Source organism: Protopterus annectens, chromosome 12.part0 (assembly GCF_019279795.1).
Source record: "Protopterus annectens isolate FY-2018-M chromosome 12.part0, PAN1.0, whole genome shotgun sequence".
Taxonomy (NCBI): Eukaryota; Metazoa; Chordata; order Ceratodontiformes; family Protopteridae; genus Protopterus; species Protopterus annectens.
The window spans coordinates 211,210,613-211,232,772 of record NC_056746.1 but is presented as its reverse complement, the minus strand read 5'-3'; the positions used below and the strand labels follow the sequence as shown (position 1 = coordinate 211,232,772).

General features: G+C 39.0%; 1 protein-coding gene across 1 annotated transcript in view; it reads left to right on the top strand.

Annotated features, from left to right (window-relative positions):
- Positions 1–22,160, top strand: part of LOC122816455 (cytochrome P450 3A24-like) — a 519,725-nt gene that overhangs the window by 450,481 nt on the left and 47,084 nt on the right. The gene's annotated exons all lie outside the window — the stretch shown is intronic.

The following is a 22,160-nucleotide window of genomic DNA, read 5'->3' as shown; positions in this document are numbered from 1 at the left end:
ATACTGACATTAATTTGGTAAATAGATCAAAAGGCTTGGTATGAGTTACAGTAAACTCCTATTCCATTGAAAAGCATATTTATTGATAAAGCACCTGACACTATTAAACTAAATGATATATGCCTTGGATTCATAGTCAAACAGGGCCGAGAAAAGTACAAATTAGCAGCTATGTGAAGGGTGTGAGTATCAGAAGACAATGCGGAATGCACTGTCTTCTTAGCCATGAGCTAGCCCACAAAGAAAATTTCTGAATATTAGTGTTGCACAATCACACATATTCCTCTATGAGCTTTCAAGGTTGTGAAAATGTTTTCTAGTCTGCTTTGTGATTACTGCTGTTAATGCTCTAGCATAAGACTCAAGTTTAACAATACTAAAAGGTGGCTAATAGAACTTTAAGCTCCTTTGTTATGCCAGAAAGGTGCTTAACAAAACGTTTAAGACCCTTTATTAAGTCAGAAAGAAGCTTAACAATACTTTGTTAAGCTCCTTTCTTGTTAGAATGGTCCTTAGCAAAACTTTAAGTTCCTTTCCTACATTATGCACACACACACACACACACACACACACGTATATATGTGTATGTATATATATATATATATATATATATATATATATATATATATATATATATATATAGATTCACTACGAAATTTCAAAATCCCAAAATCATGAGTTTCAGAATATCAAGTTCAAAATCTTGACATCTTGGAATCTCGAAATTGTGAACCCCCCAAAACAACACCCAACATACTAAAACATGTGTATGTAGGGGGGCTGCTCTCCCCACACCCCCCGCAACTTAAATATACCAAATCCAAGATCGCACTACAGCAAGGACAAGGGAAATCTCCCGGTCTGCGCTGTATGCCGATCTCCGTTCAGGATTTCGAAGTTTTGAAAATTCGAACATATGATCTTCGATCATATGAAATTCGAAGTTTTGAGCTTCAAAATTCTGAATGGAACCCATATATATATATATATATATATATATATATATATGCATGGGTCTACCTCAAAAGGTCAGAGACCCATTTAATTGACTTACAAAACTTCGAGACCAAATCAGCGAAACGCCGGTTACTCGACAGCTGACAATAACAAAACCCGGAACATCGAACGATACAACATACAAGTGAGCAGAAGTTCAGTCTTCACTTAAAGGAACAGTTCTACAATTAAAGACAGCCTACAGTAAATAACGATCAGCTGTTTGAATTGGAGGTCGCACATGGGGTGAAGGGGTGCTTGATCCCCTGCCAAACTGCTGATAGTTATTTACTGTAGGCAGTCTTTAATTGTTTTAACACATGTTGGTGTGAATGACTTGAGACATACCTCTCTGGACTATATGAAGAAAGACATGATTGAGCTCGCTGAATATGTGTCCCAAGCAGGTATGCCCCTAGTCTTAAGCAGCATCCTACCATCACCCAGAATGATGCCTCAATATAAACAGGAAATGATTGACTTTAACAATTGGCTTAGCTTCTAGTGTCATTCCAAGAGGATCCAGTACCTGACAGCCTGGGAGGACATGATTGACAGACCACAATGCTGTGTTAGAGATGGCATTCATCTGTTCCCCCTGGGCTTCAAGCTTCTAGCAAAGGCTCTTGCCTCTCCCATAGTGCCTTTTTAAAGTAAAGTCATGAGCACAAAATTACCAACATGAAAATTTCTTCTAAACAAAAGTTAAAGGTTGTGCTGCTAAACACTAGGATTCTTAGCATGAAACTGCACTCACTGCAAGCATTCCTTTCCCTGGAGGATAATGACATTTGTGCAGTCACTGAAACCTGGTTCAAAGCTGTGGAGAGCACCCCAGGCTTACCAGGTTACTCATCCTACCATACTTTCAGACCACAAACTGAGGGCTACAAAGCCAACGGAGGTGGAGTTTCAATATTTATCAGACATACACACCTCCAGGCTAGTCAAATGCTATGACACACAGGAGACACTCCAAGTGCAGTTAACTCTTGACAAAACACCTATTCAAATCATAGCTAGGTACAGACCCCTAACCATGACTCAGGATGCCCACTCCACTTATCTGGACTTACTTGAATCCATAAAGATTCAACCCTCTACCCTGATCCTGAGTGACATTAACTACCCAACCATAGAGTGGAAGACCTATTCTAGCCCAGACATGAATGCCCAGAGATTCCTCAGCTTCTTCAATGCCAATGCATTGGGTCAGCTGGTTGACACCCATACGAAAGGTGGAAATATCCTGAACCTGGTCCTAACCAACATGAGTAGCCACTGTAGCACCTCAACAGTGTCATCCTTTTTGGTACGCTCCAATCATTAAGCAATCACTTTTGAAGGCACCATGTCCCCTGACCCCCCCACCTCCTGTCAGGATCAAACAAAAAACTTTTCCAAAGCTGACTGCACTCTCCTCATAGCAGGTATAAGCAGCTTCACAGCCACCATTCTTTCAGTTGGAACTAGTACTAATGTCCAATCCTACACCAAAATTACTATATGAGCACCTATATAGGTGTATGGACTCAGCAATACCTGACAAGACCAAATCATCTTCCTCAAGAAAGAGTAAACCTGTCTAGTGGACAGCAGCAATAAACAAACTCTATAATAAAAGGAAAAAAATTGCTGTCCAGGATGAAGAAGGAGCAGATGCCAGGTTAGAAGCAATCTCTCCTTTGTCTGAACAAGCAAATAAGGTCACTGGTGAAATCCTCTAAGGCTAACTTCGAGTCCATATTGGACACATCCACTAAGGACAATCACAAGGCCTTCTTCACATATGTTTGCAGTCTCAAAGGTAACATGCAAATCTGCTCTGAACTGGTGGTCAATGACACCACATACACAAATGCCATAGATATAGCCAACCTGCTGGCAGACAGGTTCACTGAAAACTTCACCCCCTGTCCCCCTCATCAGTAAACCAGGACATCCCCAGCACCTACCCCCCTCCCCTCATCAGCAGGGAGCAGGTCTTTAATTCCCTCTCAAAGGCAAAAAATACAGTCTCCATAGGACCTGATAACATCCCTGGCTGTATCCTACATGAACTTAGGCATGAGCTCTCAGCTCCATTAGTCACCATATTTAACCAAAGCCTAAGCATCTGCTTTGTCCCAGCTGAATGGAGGACAGCCAGTGTCATCCCTCTACACAAAAGTGGAGCATCCAATGACCCAGGCAGTTATAGCCCCATCAGCCTAACTAGCCTGATCTGCAAGGCCATGGAATGCATTATCATGGACCTTATAAACAAGGACATTGGAAATCTCCAAACACTTGACCCCACTCAGTTTGGTTTTGTCAGAGGGAGATTATACCTGTTACTATACCTGTTAAACTTGGTCGACTTCTTCAAAACAGTCACCAAAGCCATGGACGAGGGGAAGATGGTGCACACTGCCTACCTTGACCTATCCAAAGCCTTCAACACCATTCCCCACTCAGGCATAATAGATAAACTCTCCCAGCTAAGCATCAACCCATATGTTACCAGATGGGTAGCTAACTGGCTCACTGATAGAACCCACTCAGTCAAAATGGGGGAAGTCACCTCTAGTAGTAGACCTATAATGAGCGTTGTACCCCAAGGATTGGTCTTGGGGCCTCTACTGTTTGGGATATACTTTTCTGAGTTGCAAGCCAAAACCAGTGGTCTGTGGCTGATCAAGTTTTCAGATGACTACAAGCTGGGTGCTGTCTTAAATTCCCCTAGTGATATGAACATTCTCCAAGAGGGCCTTACCCAAACTAATGACTGGTGCCAGAAGCATGGCCTCAAACTGAATGCCAAGAAATGCATCATTATCCCCTTTGGGAAACATGGCATCCCTACTAATTATCACTTTAATAACAATGTATTAAGCATGTAATCGGTCGTGAGGGACTTGGGCACTCAGGTTGATAGCAACCTGACTTGTGACCACCACGTTGCCTCCATTGTATGGAAGGCTTTCTACATGACCTACCTCATAAATAAGGGTATTTCATCCAGGAACAAGGAGGTCATAAAATCCCTGTACTCCTCCCTTATCAGACCCATTATAGAGTACAATGCCCCCTTCGGCATGTACCTTGCAGCAGCTGGAGAGACCACAGAGGTTCCTGTCCAGGAAAATCAAACACCTATCTTATACAGATAGGCTAAATGCCCTGTCCCTCTACTCAGTTTCATACAGACTGCTCAGAAGTGACCTGTGTCTGGCATACAAGGCCATCTCAGACCCAGCCTTGATGGAATTGCTGGATATCCATAAGTCAAATTCCACTCACGTAACCCGCATGCAAGGTCTTAACCTGGGCTATGACATTAATAGACCTTGTTGGCAGGATATATGTGTGTCCCAAAGACTCCCCCATCTGTGGAATAGACTCCCTCTCCATGTCAAGCAGAGTACCTCTCCAGCCCTCTTTAAGAGGAACCTGGACAACTGAGTGGGAAACAGAAAATACACCCATGGGATCCCACCTGTGTCCCTGCTGGACAGGGGAAACTGTTGCTGACTTTGAGGGAACATGGGCCAAATTCTTGGCTAGGCTTATAAGGGCCTCCAAGCCAGTAGCCTAGTATCATCCTATGAACCTATGAACTTTTCCTTTAAGTGACAACAGGACTTCTGCTCAGTTGTATAGTTCAATGTTCCAGGTTTCGTTAATGTAAGCTTTCGAGTAACTGGACTTTCATTGATTTGGTCTCAGTGTTTAGCAAGCTGATTATATGGGTCTTCAATCTTTTGACATAGGCCCATGTGTGTATATATGTGTATACACATATATATATATATATATATATATATATATATATATATATATATATATATATATATATATATATGTGTGTGTGTGTGTGTGTGTGTGTGTATGCATATACTTTGTGTTTGTAGTAAATATATCTATATAGTTTGTGTGTGTATATATATCTATATGCAATATAGATATATATGTGTGCGTATTTGCATAATAAACATGCCCATGCATGTATGAATGGATATTGATATATATATATATATATATATATATATATATATATATATATATATATATACACACACACACACACACACACACACACACACACACACACACACACATGCTTAATTATGTATTACTCAACAGTGAAATTTTGAATAGGGTTTTTTGCCTGATCTGCAGATTGATTGCTTAGTATTTATCAAGGACCCTATGTACCTAATTCCATAGTAACATCATAACACAAAATCATGCACATTCAGGGAACCATGCAACAAGCACAACTTTAACAATGGGAAATGTGGAGTGGTAGTGTGTTACTTGTACAAAACAGAGTAAATGAAAAAAAATTGAAGTCAGTCATCCATCCATCCATCTACTTCCTGATTACTTACTTTGTCCTGAACTGGGCTGGGGGAAGTGTAATATACATGAGAATGTGTAAATTTACCATGTTGCATCATACCTCTCAACCTCCCAATGCAAGAAATCTGGACAAAGCCCAACAAAACGGGGAGACAAAGGCCCAGAAACAGGAACATATTCCAACCATTGTTCTCATAAACTTAGAAAGTTGCTAGAGTAACAGGGTTTATTTTAACATCCATCTTCCAAAGGATTCGAAGTCTGAAACTCAAATGCATGCTATCATCTAAAGGCCTCATTCTTCAGATCATCCTTGCGATCTATCAGAAAACCACAAACCCATGAAGAACAGACCAGAAGTATGAGCCAAAAGTCTGGAATTCTGTGAAAATCTGGCCAGTTGAGAGGTATGTATTACATTTTCAACTCTAAAACATGGCTTGGAAAAACATCCTAAAACATCCTAACAGACTGCAGAAGAAAGTATGGGAAATCATCTGCTTCGGCAGACCACTAGGTGATATTATGCCAAATAAATATCCATATCCCTGTCTAAAACAGACACCTCAAACCAATAACCATAAACAGCCAACCCAAATGAAAGTTTTTTAATTTCACATACAAATACAAATCAAACCTTTATCAATCACATGCACACATGCACTGCAAACACCAACAGTATTAAAAAGTTTTGCTCAGATAACGTAACTGCCTCACTGTGTTGCCCAACTGTACGTTTATTTCCTTTCACTGCCCTGTGCTCATCATTGCAATATTTTGTACGTATAGTCAATGTTGGCTGGCACCTAATCTGTGTGTGTATATATATATATATATATATATATATATATATATATATATATATATATATATATGCATTGCCGTACACATTTTTTTTACTTTAATTTAGTCTTTAAAATGTACTGTAATATTTCGCTACATTTAATGTACTGTAATATGTTAATCTGATGTTATTTTTTTGTTTAAACTGTACTTCATAAAAATTTTGTGGAGCTTTTCTCCCCAGGCCTCTACTGAAAATGAGTTTTTGACCCAGTTGACTTTCCCAGTCAACAAATGTCAATAAATAATAAATAAATATCTGTTCTGCAGAGTTACACATAATCATTTTGGAGCACTTCAGTGTTTCATCTACAGCCATATGCAAATCATTGCCCTTGTCTAGTAGAAATACTCCCAAACTGATAACCTCAGGTACTCGGCAGTACAAAAACGTTTTTCTCCTGCCAAACAGAAATCTCTATCAACATAAATAGCAAATGTCCCAAACGATTAACCAACAAAATGCATTCATTCTGAAAAGTTTTATCACAAGCCATTGCTATATTTGCTCTCTCACCCAGCTTCACTTTACTCACTTATTTACCACAACTTAGTGTCTATATACTGCTATGAGGACAGGGGGCCAATCAACAACATAGCTGCTATTTGTCAATGATCCACACAAACCTATCTGAATGTGTCATTCTGTGATCAAATGGTATGCTTTTCTATAGTGCAGCAACATATGTCTGACTTTTAGACTTGGTCCATCTATGCTGAGTGTTCTGATTGTTGTAGTGAAATGGTATGCCTGCTGAAGTTTGGAAATATACACTGTCCTGCAGCTCCACGTGAGGTAACCATTTTTCTTTTCCTAAAACAGATGTGCTTCATGTCTGATCATCATTACATTATCGAGAAAGGATACAAAGGTCTACTTATTTCAAGCATATCGATGTTTAGAAAGGGTCTTCTTCTCACATGCCTTATGAGAATAGTATGATTACTTTTATTCAACAGTTTTATATACTGGTGGGGTTTACTAGGATTAATCACTTCCTGTTTAATTGATTATTCAACCTCAAAATATTAAAACTTTGTGAGTTACTGTTCAAAATAATTACACTCTCAAGGCTGAAAAACAGAACATTTTTTTGCCCCCCTACACACATATATAAGGGCAAGTCCCACACATTTGAATTCTCTGGATACCAACTCTGTTGTACCTTACTTGTCTGCCAGTCTTTACCCTAACCCTGAATGTCCCAACCACAACCTTGCACAGTTCCTTGCTTAAAATGCTTTCTCTTATAACAGCAATAATAAAATAGCCACAAACACACAAAACACTAAAGCTATCACCTAACATAGCCTTTTCCCTAACACTTACCTGGAAACATTTGCACACATACATCTCCTAACAAATACAGACACACATAAAACACTAAATCTGCGCCCTTCCCTGTCCCTTATCCTAAGCAACAAACACTTGCACAAATACTCCTACAACTGGTGTGTGTGTGTGTGTGTGTGTGTGTGTGTGTGTGTGTGTGTGTGTGTGTGTGTGTGTGTGTGTGTGTGTGTGTGTGTGTGATTGAGGTAGTTGAGAAGTGACTTTATCGGAAAGAAAAAAGCAAATACAGTTGATCTAAATTCAGCTGATCGCATATTGACAGCTTTTAGACCGTGAACAGTAGGGAGTTGGGAATTTGCCCTTTCCCTATTGTAGTATGATCTTAGAGATGGTGCGCCTAATTATTAGTGTGCAAGAGGGCTTGCCACCCTGTAAAAAGTAGTGATTTCTGTTTTTTTTTTCTGTTATTTATGTTTCAAGAAGTTTTGCTCAATGTTTTAAAGTTCAACGTGGTAAGTATTAGATTAAGTGCCTAAAATAACTGTTGGCAACTAAGGAAAAAGGGACCGCAAACCAAGACAGAATAACAATGGTGATGACCACACAATAAGAACTAACCATTCTGGTGTTCAAAGTTCCAAAAATAAATAATTTATTACAAGAACATGATTTAACGCTTTCGTCTCATAGAGACTTCAGAATAAAAACATAGCTTTCAAACATTCAGTTTTGTAGTCCCTATAACCATTTTGGCAGTTAGAAAGTATTCTTTGTCACTTCCTGTGGTTGTTGTCACACCTTTTAGTTTGTTAAAGTAGCAATAAATCCCAGTTACAGTGAGTAATATATAATAATTTATACCCTAAAAATTCATACCAATTCAGAAAAGTATTAATTAATAATGGATAAAATATATACTCCTGCTGAAATACTGTGAATTACTGTGGCAATTACATTTGAATGTGAGTGCCCCTCTGAGTCTTAATGGTCAAATATCCTTGGGTCCAGTGTTAAAAATGCAAGCAGCTAAACTTTAACAGTGTGTGTTGTGTGACACCCAGTAATTATATGCATGGCAACTTTTGTAATATGCTATCCACATTTTTTCAAAATTCAAAATAAATTTTGTAACTTTTTAATTTTTATTAGGAACTTTCTTGCTGCAGCTAATGTGCATATGGTACTTAAACAAAAAAGGGTAATGGAACAGTTTTTGATTAATTCCATCCATGGATACAACCAACTCTGACAGCGAGCATCAAGGGATATTAGGCCAGGCAGTCACTTTGAGATGGCAGCAAGAGTTGAGGGCATGTCTAGTCTGTGCTACCGTGTCAAGAGTGTCAATAGAAGAGGATGAAGAAGGACTGTGTTGGGAGTTTTACAAAAAGATGAAGTCTGAAGTCTGACTGATAGAGTGAAAATAGGAAGTATCAAACACACCTCTTGACTTAAAAAATCTGCTTTACCTAAAGAAGAATGATGGAAAAATGCTACACCGTGACTGTCTGTCCTGCTGGGAAAACCCAAAGTCAAACTGTGTGTGAGTTAGTAGTTTATGCAGGTGACAGGTCAACCAGAAATTTCTGGGGATGGGGTCAGGAATAAAGGGGATTCTTGGGGTAGAGAGTGAGATAGAAAATTTTTACTCATTATTTGTTACTGTACAGATGCTTGGTCACTTTGGAATACTTAATCATGGAAACTTAGCAATGACCAACATGGTTGTGCATCAATCAGTCTCTTAAAAAGACATTTGTAATCACATTGGCTGAATAATGTGGCTTGCAGTATTAATGGGTCATTCCAGCTAACACCAGGCCCTAGGCATAGGTATAACAAGCCTTGTGTTAGATATAGATCTAGGTGATGAAGGAGGTGATCATGGCAGTAAGCAAGGGGGTCCACTAGTCCATGAGGCCTTCGCACTGCCAGGTGGCCTGCCTTGAGGGCACAGTGGTTATGGAAATATAAGCCAGTAAACATCTGTAAACAGCTATAGGAGGATGAAGAGGGAGAAGTGAAGGATGCTAGATTTTATCAGAAAGCTGTAGTGACAGCTGGTGGGTGGCCTCTGTCAAGTGGGGGAGAGCGGCAGTGTGCTTACCCAAGCATTTTGGTCTGAAGGAGAACACCTGCATGGATGCAGCTCTGCAATGAAAACTGTGCCTGCAATATGAGTGACACAGAATATCCCTACTCCCATGTTATGCATTGTGTGGGCCATGTCAGTATACCCACCTTGGGTACTAGTCAATGCATGCAGCTAAAGGCCTAAAGTATTTGTATGAAGTGCTGATCTTTGTAACAATTCTCTTCAATGGCAGATTAAGTGTACCTTGGGCCCCCTGCACACATTTTTAGCACCAAACATAAATGCATGTATTCTTTGATTCACCTTCCTGATTGCTTTAAACTATATTTCTTGTTTAATACAGCAACATTTGTTAGAGTGTAGTTTAAATTTGTAGTTCTGAACATTTTTTCTAGTAAGCAATGAAAAAAATCACAAGCCAACAATGACAAAATTACCAATTTCAGAGCATTTCAAGCACAAAAGGGCATTCAAACTGCTGTCATTATAATCCATCAATATCAGTGCTCAAATGTGACAGCCACTTTATGGAATGTGTACACATGTCTGATTGTGATAAAAATGGCCATAGTAAAGTATTCCAGTCTGCATTGCACAGATCCACACTGGTCCTGCAAAGACAGATTAATGACTTTTTAACTATCATCTCAGCAGAGTCACTCAGTTTATCAACAGATATCTCCCCAAACCCAACAATTATACCTAGATTGTTGACTGCATCCTTCTCAGATGTCTGTGTCAAAAAATGAATAACAATATTACTTACCAAAGTTAACACATTTCACATTTGTTTCACACAAACACACAATATCCAAAGTATTCCAACCTTATTTTCACACGTGTACACTTGTTCTGCAAAATCAGATAAAAAACTTTTTAAAAATGACCAAATTATGAGAGCTTGAGGTACTTTCATCCACAGCTAACCCTCAACAACAGTTATAGCCAATTTGTTTACTGTGTACACCTCTGTTATGAAGAAATAAATTACATGTAATTTATTGGTAGCTTTGGATGAACTACATGAAACTGTCTTAAGACCACTAGCATCATACCATAAGATCCAGCCATGTATAGAGCAGTTTAAGTAGAATTTCTGAGACCATAAGAAATATTAACCACCTAATAACACATGCTAGTGAATTTGCGCAATCTTTCCAGAAGTAAAAGTCATCGCAATAATTCCACATGAAGAACAACTATTACTAATGCAGAGGATGATGCTGGCAAACAACTTTGCATTTCGGTGCTTCATCTATAAATGTAGTGCTGACTGCCCTTGAAGAATAACTTGTCTCTGTTGCATTAGAAAACTGGTGTGCTGGTGATATTGTCATACAATTTCCTGAACTAGATCAACTATGTGATAGAGAATGACTGGCAAGCAACAAAAGGTTCACAGTTAGTAGGCATGCAGTGTAGGAGACCATCAAGGAGCCTAGTCCAAATTTACAATTGCTGCAGAACACAGTCTGGTTAAGTGTCTTGCTCAATATCACACAGTAGGTAAATGAAGGTGGAAAGATTCAAACCCTAAACCATTGCCTCAAGATGTAACTTATTAACAAGTCAGAGCTTTAGTCTTCTGTGATAACTACTAGAGTAACCATTTTAACTAAATTCAGAAATCCTTTACAGTACAATCTTGTAGAGAAGATTGTATCACAGCGGCATGCAACAATGACTATGTAAAGGATGCTAAATATCAGATAGTTTTGAACATCACTCCAAATAATGCAGACTGTATGACCTGGCAAATATCAACTCATTTGCATTTGCTAAAGGTTGTAAAGAAAATACTGCAAACATATATTACTAAAATGCTGTATGCTTAGACTAATATAATGTGACCTGGTACTCACCAGTATGAGAGACCACTGAGGTCAGACCATAAAGATGTCTCCTTTGAAATAAAAAAAACAACTCGGTGGCCAAAACAAACCCTGTAGCAATTAGAAACTATTCCAAAGTAAACTAATCCTATTAAATGATAATTTGTCAAAATTCAATACCCTCCCAATCCTGAATTCATAACAACCTATGTGGAATTGTTCATGGAGACTCTTTACAACCATGTAAATGGCTGTATAGGCTGCTTTAACTACTAGAAGTTAGCCCAAAACAAACTCTAAAAACAAACCACACTGATGGAATCCCAACCTCAATAGGGTATATAACAAAAGGAAAAAAAGTCACAACTAATATCAGGAAGAGCAACTCCCATAATGATAGGAACTCTCTAACTAAATTAAACAGGAAACTAAGAGGACTAATTAAGTCCAAGGCCAGTTATGAATACCAAACCATGACAAGGAAACCACTTGCTGCTTGAAACTACTTATTTATTGTGTCAAAACACAAGGTTTAGCGCTTTCATTCCTCTGGTATGAACTTCATCAGAACAATGTTAAAACACAATTGAATAGCCATAAACCCAAAAATATGTGTAGGATTAACACTAATGTGTCTGAACAAAGCATTGGTGGTTCTCTCTTTTTTAATGTCCAAATTGTGTTCATAAACATGGTCCCTTAATCTATGGGAGGTTTTGCCTATATAAAATGAGGGGCAGTGTTGACAATGAGCTAGTAGCCACTTGTGAACTACTGCAGTAGTAGTGTCCAACAGTTTTATAGACTTTACTCCTTATACAAAAGTGTCAGCCTCAATAATGTACCTACACTGAGGACAATGCCCACATTTAAAAGTACCCATCCTTTTCAAGCTATTTTCTACTGTTCTATTTTCAAGTAGGTGTTTAAAAGATCTTTCTTTTCTGTAGGTAATGGTGGGTCTTGGACCAAATTTTGCTAACATAGGAGAATCAGAAATAAGAACTGGCTAATTTTGGGTTAACACTATAGCTATTCTAGTGTTGTCCAAATTAGAGGCTGCTGTAACCCTAGCCCTGAGCAGCATCCTACCATCACCCAGAATGATACCACAGTATAAGCAGAAAATGATTGATTTCAACAATTGGCTAAGTTTCTGGTGTCATTCTAAGGGGATCCAGTATCTGTCTGCCTGGGATGATATGATTGGCAGACCACAGGGCTTTGCCAGAGGTGGCCTGCATCTGTCACCCCTGGGCTTCCTAATACTGGCCAAGGCTCTTGCCACCCTTCAGTGCCTTTTTAGGTGGTGTTCCAAAGACCAAATTACCACTGTAACATCTACAAACAAATGCAATCTGAGGGTCATGCTGCTTAATGCTAGAAGCCTAAATCTCAAAATGCACTTGCTCGAAGCACTCCGTAAAATGGAGAACATCGACATTTGTGATGTAACAAAGACCTGGTTCAAGGCAGCAGAAAGCACCTCTACACTAGCAGGCTATAACTCTTTCCACACCTTTTGGCCCCAGAACCTGGACCGAAGTTCTAAAGGTGGTGGTGTTTCCATATTTATAAAGGATGCTCATACCTCCAGACTGGTAGCCCAACATAACGCATCAGAGATACTTCAGGTGCAGCTAACATTGGGTAAGACAACGATCCAGGTTATAGCCTGCTATAGATCCCCAACCATGTCCCAAGACTCACACTCCATGTTTCTAAGCACCCTGGAGAATATTAGGGTCCAACCTAACACTCTCATACTAGGTGACTTCAACTACCCCTCCATTAACTGGCAAAACTACTCATGTACCAATACACTTGCCCAACATTTCCTGGAGTTCGTTGACCTGGAGTTCATTAATTCCAATGCCTTGGACCAGCTCGTTCTTACCTCCACTAGAGGTAGCAACATCCTTGACCTGGTCATTACTAACATGGGTGACTGCTGCTCTACACCAATAGTCAGCTCCTCCCTGGTTAGAGCTGATCAAAAACTAATCACCTTGGAAATCCACATCCTTCCCACCCCACCCCACCCCGCAAAGGTAACCACCATGAAAAACTTCTCCAAAGCTAACGTTGGGCTCCTAAAAACAGAGGTGACTAATTTCACAGCACCCATGCAAATGGAGAATAGTTGCATGACCACTGAATCATACACCAATGCACTGTATGAACACGTACACAAATGCATGGATCTCACCATACCCAATAGAACCAAGACGTTTTCCTCCAAATAAAGGAAGCCAATCTGCTGGTCTCCTGACATAAACAAACTACAACAGAAGGAAGAAACTGATGTGGAATAAGGTGAAGTCCCAAGACTGGAAAAATTTCCTCATCAGCCTCAACAAAAAGTTGAGATCCCTCATCAAATCCTCTAAAGCTAGCTATGAAAACAAAATTGCAGCAGATAGTAAAGAAAACCACAAAGAAGGCCTTCTATAGTTATGTAAAGAATCTCCACGGCAATATACCCAGATTTGTTCTAAGCTACTGTACAATGGTACCTCCTATACCGAGCCAACAGATATTGCCAATATACTGGCCAACAGATTCAGTGCCAACTTTACCCCTCCCCCCAAAGGACCAATCACAATACTAGTAGATTGCCAGGCACCCAGTATTACTGCTGCACAGGTTAAAACAGCACTGTCCAAGGCCAAGAATACAGCTTTTATGGGACCTGACAATATCCCTGGCTGTGATCTACATGACCTACAGAGTGAACTGGCACCTCACCTGTGTGCCCTGTTCAATCACAGCCTCACCTCAGGCTTTGTCACTACCGAATGGCACACTGCTACAGTCATCCCCCTCCACAAAGGAGGATTGACTACAGACCTTGGGAACTATTGCCCCAGTAGCCTGATGAGTCTGATATACAAAGCTATGGTTTTGTGAAGGGTAGATCATGCCTGCTCAACTTGGTCGACTTCTCTGAGTCAGTCACCAGAGCTGTGGATGAAGGCAAGGTGGTTCATACAACCTACCTTGATCTGGCCAAGCCCTTTGATACCATTCCCCACTCAGGAATCATAGAAAAACTCACTAAGCTAGGCATCAACCCCTATATCACTAGGTGGGTTGCAAACTGGCTCACAGATAGAATCCACAGTGTGAAAGTAGCTGACTCCAAGTCAGACTGCTGACTAGTCATGAGTGGAGTCCCACAGGTTTTGGTCCTAGGTCCTCTCCTTTTTGGTATCGACTTCTCTAAAGTCCAGACCAACAAAAAGGGACTCTGGCTGACAAAGTTCCCAAACGATTGCAGGTTGGGAGCTATTATTAACTCCCCAAGAGATGTTGACATCCTACAGAATGGCCTCACTGAGACCAACGACTCATGACAGAACCATGGCGTTAAGCTCAATGCCAAAAAATGTGTCATCAACCCCTTTAGGAAAAACCCAGTTCCCATGAATTACCACATTGATGGTAGTCTACTGAACACAGAAGGTGTTATAAGAGATCTGGGAACACAGGTTGACAGCAACCTCTCTTTTGATCTCCACATTGTCACTGTGGTCAGAAAGTCATTCTATGTGGTGCATCTCATTACTAAGGTTTTGCATCCAGGAGGAAAGAGGTCTTCATTGTCTCCCTCTACTCTTCCCTCATTAGGCCAATCATCGAGTACAATGCCCCATTTGGCATGTACCTCACTAGACACCTGCAACAACTGGAGAGGCCTCAAAAGTACCTCACAAAGAGGATCCTAGGCCTTAAACACTTGTCCTAAATAAACAGACTCAAAAAACTCCAACTATTCTCTGTATCATATCGCCTACTTTGAGGCGATCTCTGCTTGACTTACAAGGCCATTTCTGACCCTGCTCTGTTAGAAATGCTACATCTAAAGAAATCCCTCTGCACCACACACTCCAGAAATCTCAACATCATTACCACAATCAACAAAACATACTGGAGGGACAGGTTCATAACCCAGAGACTGCCCATGCTATGGAATAGACTTCCCTTACATGTCAAGCAGAACATCTTGCTGACCCTCTTCTAGAGAAATCTTGATGAGTGGATTGGAAATAGAAAATTCACCCCGGGATAACTCCAGTGGCTCTACTCGACAGAGGCAGTGGGAGCTAAGGTTGGGTGGCACAATACCAGGGTAATCCTATGGCTGGGCTTGTAAAGGCCCCAGGGCCATCAGCCTAGTACACACCTCTGAACCTGTAAGTAGTAATAAATGAATGTCTCATATTTGGAGTGACATTATTATTAACTCTGGGGAAGGGGCTAGATCCTTGCTCCTCAGTCTTGACCAAAATAGGCCTGTACACTCCCATATTTCTTTTGATAATTACTGTGATTGTAAATCCAATAACAAACCTTAATGGACAACCCCCATTCAAAAACAGTTGAATATGTTTGTCAGATTCAGTTTTAAAAGTATCAAATTCCAAAATCATTCTAGCAAGTCTGACTAATTGACCCTTAACCACACATCTCTTTTGATGCAATGGATAGCAGCTAGAATAATGCAAATGGCTGTTTGAGAAGGTGGGCTTGTGAAAAATAGTGGAGACATAACAAGCTGCACTGTCATTTTTACTGACTAACACATCCAAAAAGGAAATCTGATTAAAATCATAATTACAAGTGAATTGCAAAAATTCAACAGTGTTTTTAATGTATGTCAAAAATTAATTTAGTTTTTCTTTTGTATCTGTCAACAACAAAATGATGTCATCCAAAAATTGAGTATATAAAGCCCAACAACACTGTCCTTCATTTTATATAAGCAAAAACTCCCATAAATTAAAGGACCATGTTTATGAACACAATGTGAACATTTGAAAAGAGAGAACCACCAGTGCTTTGTTCAGACACATTAGTGTTAATCCTACACATACTTTTGGGTTTATGGTTATTCAACCAGTCAAAAAGGATGCACAAGGGAAAATCATTGATGAATATCTGACTCAACAAGAATTAAAATGGCAAATTCATTTGGATGCCATGTCTGCACCCAGTTTAAATGATGGGTGCTCACTTGCACCAGTTTTAAAACTTAAGAATTATGTTATTTAGTGGAAGTCTTTTATACAGTTATGTGATTTTCTTTTTATACAGTCATATGATTTATTTTTATACAGTCGTGTGATTTTTAATTTGATTCTCATTGGTTGTAGTAGTATAGTTAAAAAGTTGTTTTGTGTTTTAACATTGTTTTGATGAAGTTCATACCAGAGGAATGAAAGTGCTAAACCTTGTGTTTTGACTCAATAAACGAGTGGTTTCAGGCAGCAAGTGGTTTCCTTATCATGGTTTGGTATTCCTAGTTTGCTTTTGGATTTGTAAAGGCCAATTATGAGGTCATGGTAGCCTCACAGGCTAAAGACAGCCACAAGGCCTTCTACATCTGTGTTTGAAACCAAACCTCAAAGGCAGCACACATCAGTTTGCCAAACTGGTGGTCTGTGGTGCCACCTTCACTGAGCAAAGAGATTTAGAGAATTTGCTGGCTGAAAAATTCAGCTCAAACTTCACTTGTGTACTCCCCCCATGAAATACCTACTAGCATAACCCCTTCAACTATTAATAGGCAGCAGGTCCTGGCAACACTCATTAAACCCCAAAACAGCCTCAATTGGCCCTGGCAATATTGTGGCATGCCTCCTTAAATAGCTTTAAACATGACCTATTAGGATCACTTGAGTCATTTTTAACTGTAGCCTCAAAACAGGTTTTCTAACATGAAAATGAAGGACTGCAATGATTATCCCATTTCACAAGAGTGGACCATCAACTGACCCTGGAAAATACAGACTTTTTTGATTGACTAGTCTAGTATGTAAAGCCATGGAATGAATTATCATGAAAATGATAAACAAAGATGTAGGCAACCTTCAAACACTGGACCCAAGTCAGTCTGGCTTTTTTAGGAGAAGGCCATGCCTATTAAACCTGGTGGATTTCTTTGAGAATGTCTCCAAGGCAAGGGATGAGAGGAAAATGATGCATTCTACCTATCTGGAACTGGATAAGGTGTTTGATACAGTACCACTTGGGTACAGTTAACAAACTCTCCAAACTGAGCACAAACCCCTACATAACTCCCTGGATTGCCAGCTGTCTCATAGACAGGACCCAGGAAGTCAGGACTGGTGAGACCCCCTCCACTAAGAGACCAGTCAGTAGGAGAGTAACTCAGGGCTCCATGCTGGGAGAGCTGCTATTTAGCATCTACATATTGGAGGTAAAGGCTAATGTCAAGACCTTTGGCTAACCAGATTCACAGATGGGCCTTTGGCTGACCAGATTCACAGATGGGACTTTGGCTGGCCAGATTCACAGATGACTGCAAATTGGAAGCAATCATAGATTCCTCAATGACACAAATATCTTACAAGATTGTTTATCACAGACAAATGACTAATGCCAAAGTCATGGATTAAAAATCAGTACCAGGAAATACATTATAGTACCCTTTAAACTGCCATCCAGGCTAATTACTCCATGTAGCCAAGGTGCTAAGAAAATAATTCTATGTCACCCAACTTATAAGTAAGGGCATAGTATCCAGGTTCAAGTAAGTCATAGTGCTACTTTATTCTGCCCTTATCAGACCCTTCATTGGGTATAATGCCCCATTCCACATGTGCCTAACCAGACGTGCTATAGCTGAAATGCCCACAGTGGTTCCTTACCAGGAGAATTCAAGGTATAAACACAATATCCTATATAGATTGCCTTAAAGCCCAATCTCTATACTCCATCTCCTATAGGTTACTGAGAGACAATCTATGCCTGGCACACAAGGCATTCTCTGATACAGCTCTGATGGACCTTTTTCACATCCAAAAAGATGAGCAGTATCAGAACCACTAGATCCAAGGATTTAAATCTTGCTTGTGACATAAATAAGACATGTTGGTGGGACAGATATGTATCGCAGAGGATACCCATACTCTTAACATGTTCCTTATCCATGGGAAGCAGAGTCCATCCCTAACCCTATTTAGGCATAACCTTGACCAAGGGATGGGAAGTTAGAAATTCACCACAGGTCTGGCCTCATATCTCTGATAGAGGCAGACAGTAATGCCTAAACTAATATAACCCCCACATAACCTCTAGAAACTTCAAACTGACATACTTCCCCTAATAACTGCTCATGGTACATAGGGACACAATTTGGTTGGATTGCACAGCTAGGATTATAAAATCCCTGGTAGTCATTAGCTTAGTATATATCTATGAACCTATGAACATGTTTAGACTTTATTACACAATCCAGGCCTATTAATGAATTAAGTAATTCTTTATTGCAAAGAATAAAGCAAAACAATTAAAGGCAGTATAAATGCTGCAGCAGCTTTTATTCAATGACCCACAAGTCATACAAAAATCAGAAATATTACTGCATATACCATACTTTTTCAAGGGATAGCTTAAATGCTTGCAGGACATCTAGATTTCATTTTTGACCTCCGTAAGTCTTCTCTGTCATAAAGAATGGCTATTTCCTGTGACTTCACTCAGTACAAGTTTGTCCTATGTGAAGAATGGCTAGTAATGCCCTATTGTTGCTGCACCTCCAGAGTCAATACAGCCAGATTGTGGACAAGTAAGGTCTTATGCAGGGTAATGAATCATGCCCCTGTCAACAATACCAATATCCTATTACTCAGCCTTCTCTCCCCAATTAATGTAAATATTGTTCAGACCTGTCAGTGTACATACTATTTTGTGTTTTTCCAATAAAACAGTCACAGACACCCATTAGATAGTTTATTTAGTGTGACATTCACTTTGATAAGTAAATAAATGAAAAAGATAATAAATGAAACTATATAAAAACAATCTACTATTGAATTGTATAAAGCTAATACTAAGTGGTTGACCACATGAGAAGTGAATGAGGAAGCACTGGTTTTAATTTCTGGAATCTGTATATAAACTGAAAGTATTTGCATAATTTCTATTCTTGTTTACCACAAGTATATTACTATTTACATAAACTATAGCAATACATGCTGTTAAGCTGTAGAGTGAAACAATGTTCTGCTTATGAAAATTATATAAGAAAGATATTGACAAAATAAGCAAAATAAATAAATAAATAAATAAATAAAAAAATAAAGATTCCAGCTCTTAAACTTTTATTGTATACAGTTCTCAAGCAGTTGTCAAGCAGCTTTTCTCTTAAGCAGTTCTCCAGTAGTTCTCTTTTCAAGCAATTCTTCCTACAATTAAGACATTTTCCCATTTAGTAGTTCTTAAACAGTTCTACCATTAAGCATTATCACTTTAAGCAATTTTCTTAATACATTCTCACACAGATTTTGGAATTCTTAAGCATTTCTCCTCTTAAAAGTTTGTTAAGCAGTTTATGCGCAGTTCTGCTTTTAAACAGTTCCCATTATAAGCAATTATTTAAAAAGTTCTCAAATAGTTCTTAAGTCCTCCTCTTAAGCTCTTCTCCACTTCAGCAGTCCTTTAGCAGTTCTTATCTTTAATACATCTTAAGCAGATCTGAAGTAGTTCTTAAGCAATTCTTCACTTCAGTACTTCTTTACAACTCTTCCTAAGCAGTTCTTAAGCAGCTGCCCTCTTAAGCAGTTCTTATGTAGTTCTTAAATAGTGCTTCTCTTAAGCAACTTCCAAGCAGTTCTCTTCTCAAGCAGTTCTCCTGTTAAACAGTTATTAACTTAAGCAGTTCATATGTAGTTAAGCAGTTCTTGAATTGTTATCATCTTAAGTATTCAAGCAGTTCTTCTCTTAAGCAGTTCTTAAGGTCTTAAGCAGTCCTTAACCATTTTTCATCATAAGTAGATTTAGCATTTATCTCTAAAGATCATTTAATGAAAGTGCTAACCAAGACTCAAACTACTTTTTCCAGTGAAACCTGACAATATACCTGGCTGCTTAAGTAATAGTGTTGAATATGTTCTTACAGACCCACTCCTTAAATTGATTGTTATGTTTTGTCCCTATTAAGTGGTTTACTGTAGTCATGATGGCCCCCATGGATGGCCTTACAACTGACCCTGGTACATACAGAGCTATCAGTCTTACAAGCCTCATCCTTAAAGCTATGGTGTGTATGATAACTGATCTTATAAAGTACAGTATCAGTAATCTTATTCAACTTAACCCTCAACAGTTTGGCTTTCTGATATGTAGATGATGCACATTGAATTTGGAAAATTTCTTCAAAAAGGTTTATGGAAGCTGCAGACAGTGGTGGTATCCATGGTGTTTCTTGACATGGCCAAGTTCATTCACTCCATTCTGCATGATGACGTTATACAGAAGCAAAATACTGTAAAAATTAATCCATATATGGTAAGACAGATAGCAAACTGACTGAAAAACAGAACTCACACAGTGCAAGTTGCATGACTGTCATCAAGAAATATGACTGTGACCACAGTGTCCATCAGGGCTTAGTACTAGGAGCTCTCCTTTTTACCTTTAGTTTTTCAGATCTCCAAGCAGAGAGCCAATATCTCTGGTTAAGTCACTTTCTACCATCCAAATTGTCCAGAATTAACTCTCCCTACTAAATGATTTGTGTACTAAACATGGACTCAAACTAAATGCTATAAAGTGTAGTATCATTACTTTTGGTAGACCATTCGTCCTTTGCTATACTGTATAGACAGCACACCATTATAAAAAGAAAATGTAGTCAGGTTTCTAGGAATTTAGGTTGATAATTCCATACTCTCTCTTGACTATCATGTAACAAGTGTTGCGATGAATTCCTTTTATTTAGCACAGCCAATTGCCAAATGAATATCTTCAAGGGCTAAAGAGGTAATCACTCTTTTATACTCAGTATTGATCAGGTCAGTTATGTAGTACAATTCTCCCTTTGGGATGTACCTCACTAAACATATCAAATAATTAGAAAGACCACAAAGGTTTCTAATCAGAAAGACTGTAGGCCTAAAGCAAATGAGCTATCAAGAAAACCTGGGAAGCTGTATCCCTTTACTTATTGTTTTATAGAATTTGGAAGGGGACATCTCTATCTTGCTTACTGCACCAGTGTACTATTAGAGACTTAGTTGTTCTGAACCTGCAGAATCTCCACAAGGCCAATCCACCAATACTAGAATGACAGTTCTAAATCTTTATTCACAGATAAGAAGACGTAGGAATATGTTTATAACTCAACATTTCCAAGAACCTAGAATAATTATTCTGCATGTTTAGTGCAACTATCTTCCTTTATATAAAACCTAGATGACCAGATGAGTATTCACAAATTTAGTCCTGGAGTAGCTGATACAGCCCTCCTGGGAAAAGGAATTTCAACCTGAGGGAGGATACTGGCAAGATAAAAATAGACATAAGTGTCATTGGCTATGAAATCTCTATGAATGCATGCATTTTTAAAGCAGTGCTCAATCAGTTCTTGAGCAGTTCTTCAATCAAGCAATACATAATCAGTTTTCAGGCAATTATCACTTGAAGCAGATTGTCTCTCAGACATTTCTTAAGCAGTTCTTCTCTTAAATGTTTAAGCAGCCTGTTCCTAAGCAACTCTTCTAAACAGTTTTTGTACATTTCCACTGTTAAGCAGTTCTTATCTTAGGTAGTCCTTAAGCAGGCTCCTATAAAGCAGCTCTCCTTTCAACCAATTATTAAACAATTATTTAACAGTTTCCTTCTTAAGTAGTTCCCAAGCAGTCCTCCTGTTAATGAGCTCATAAGCTGTTCTGAGCTTATGCATATATTGCCTTAAGCAGTTTCCACTTAAGCAGTTCTCAAGCAGTTG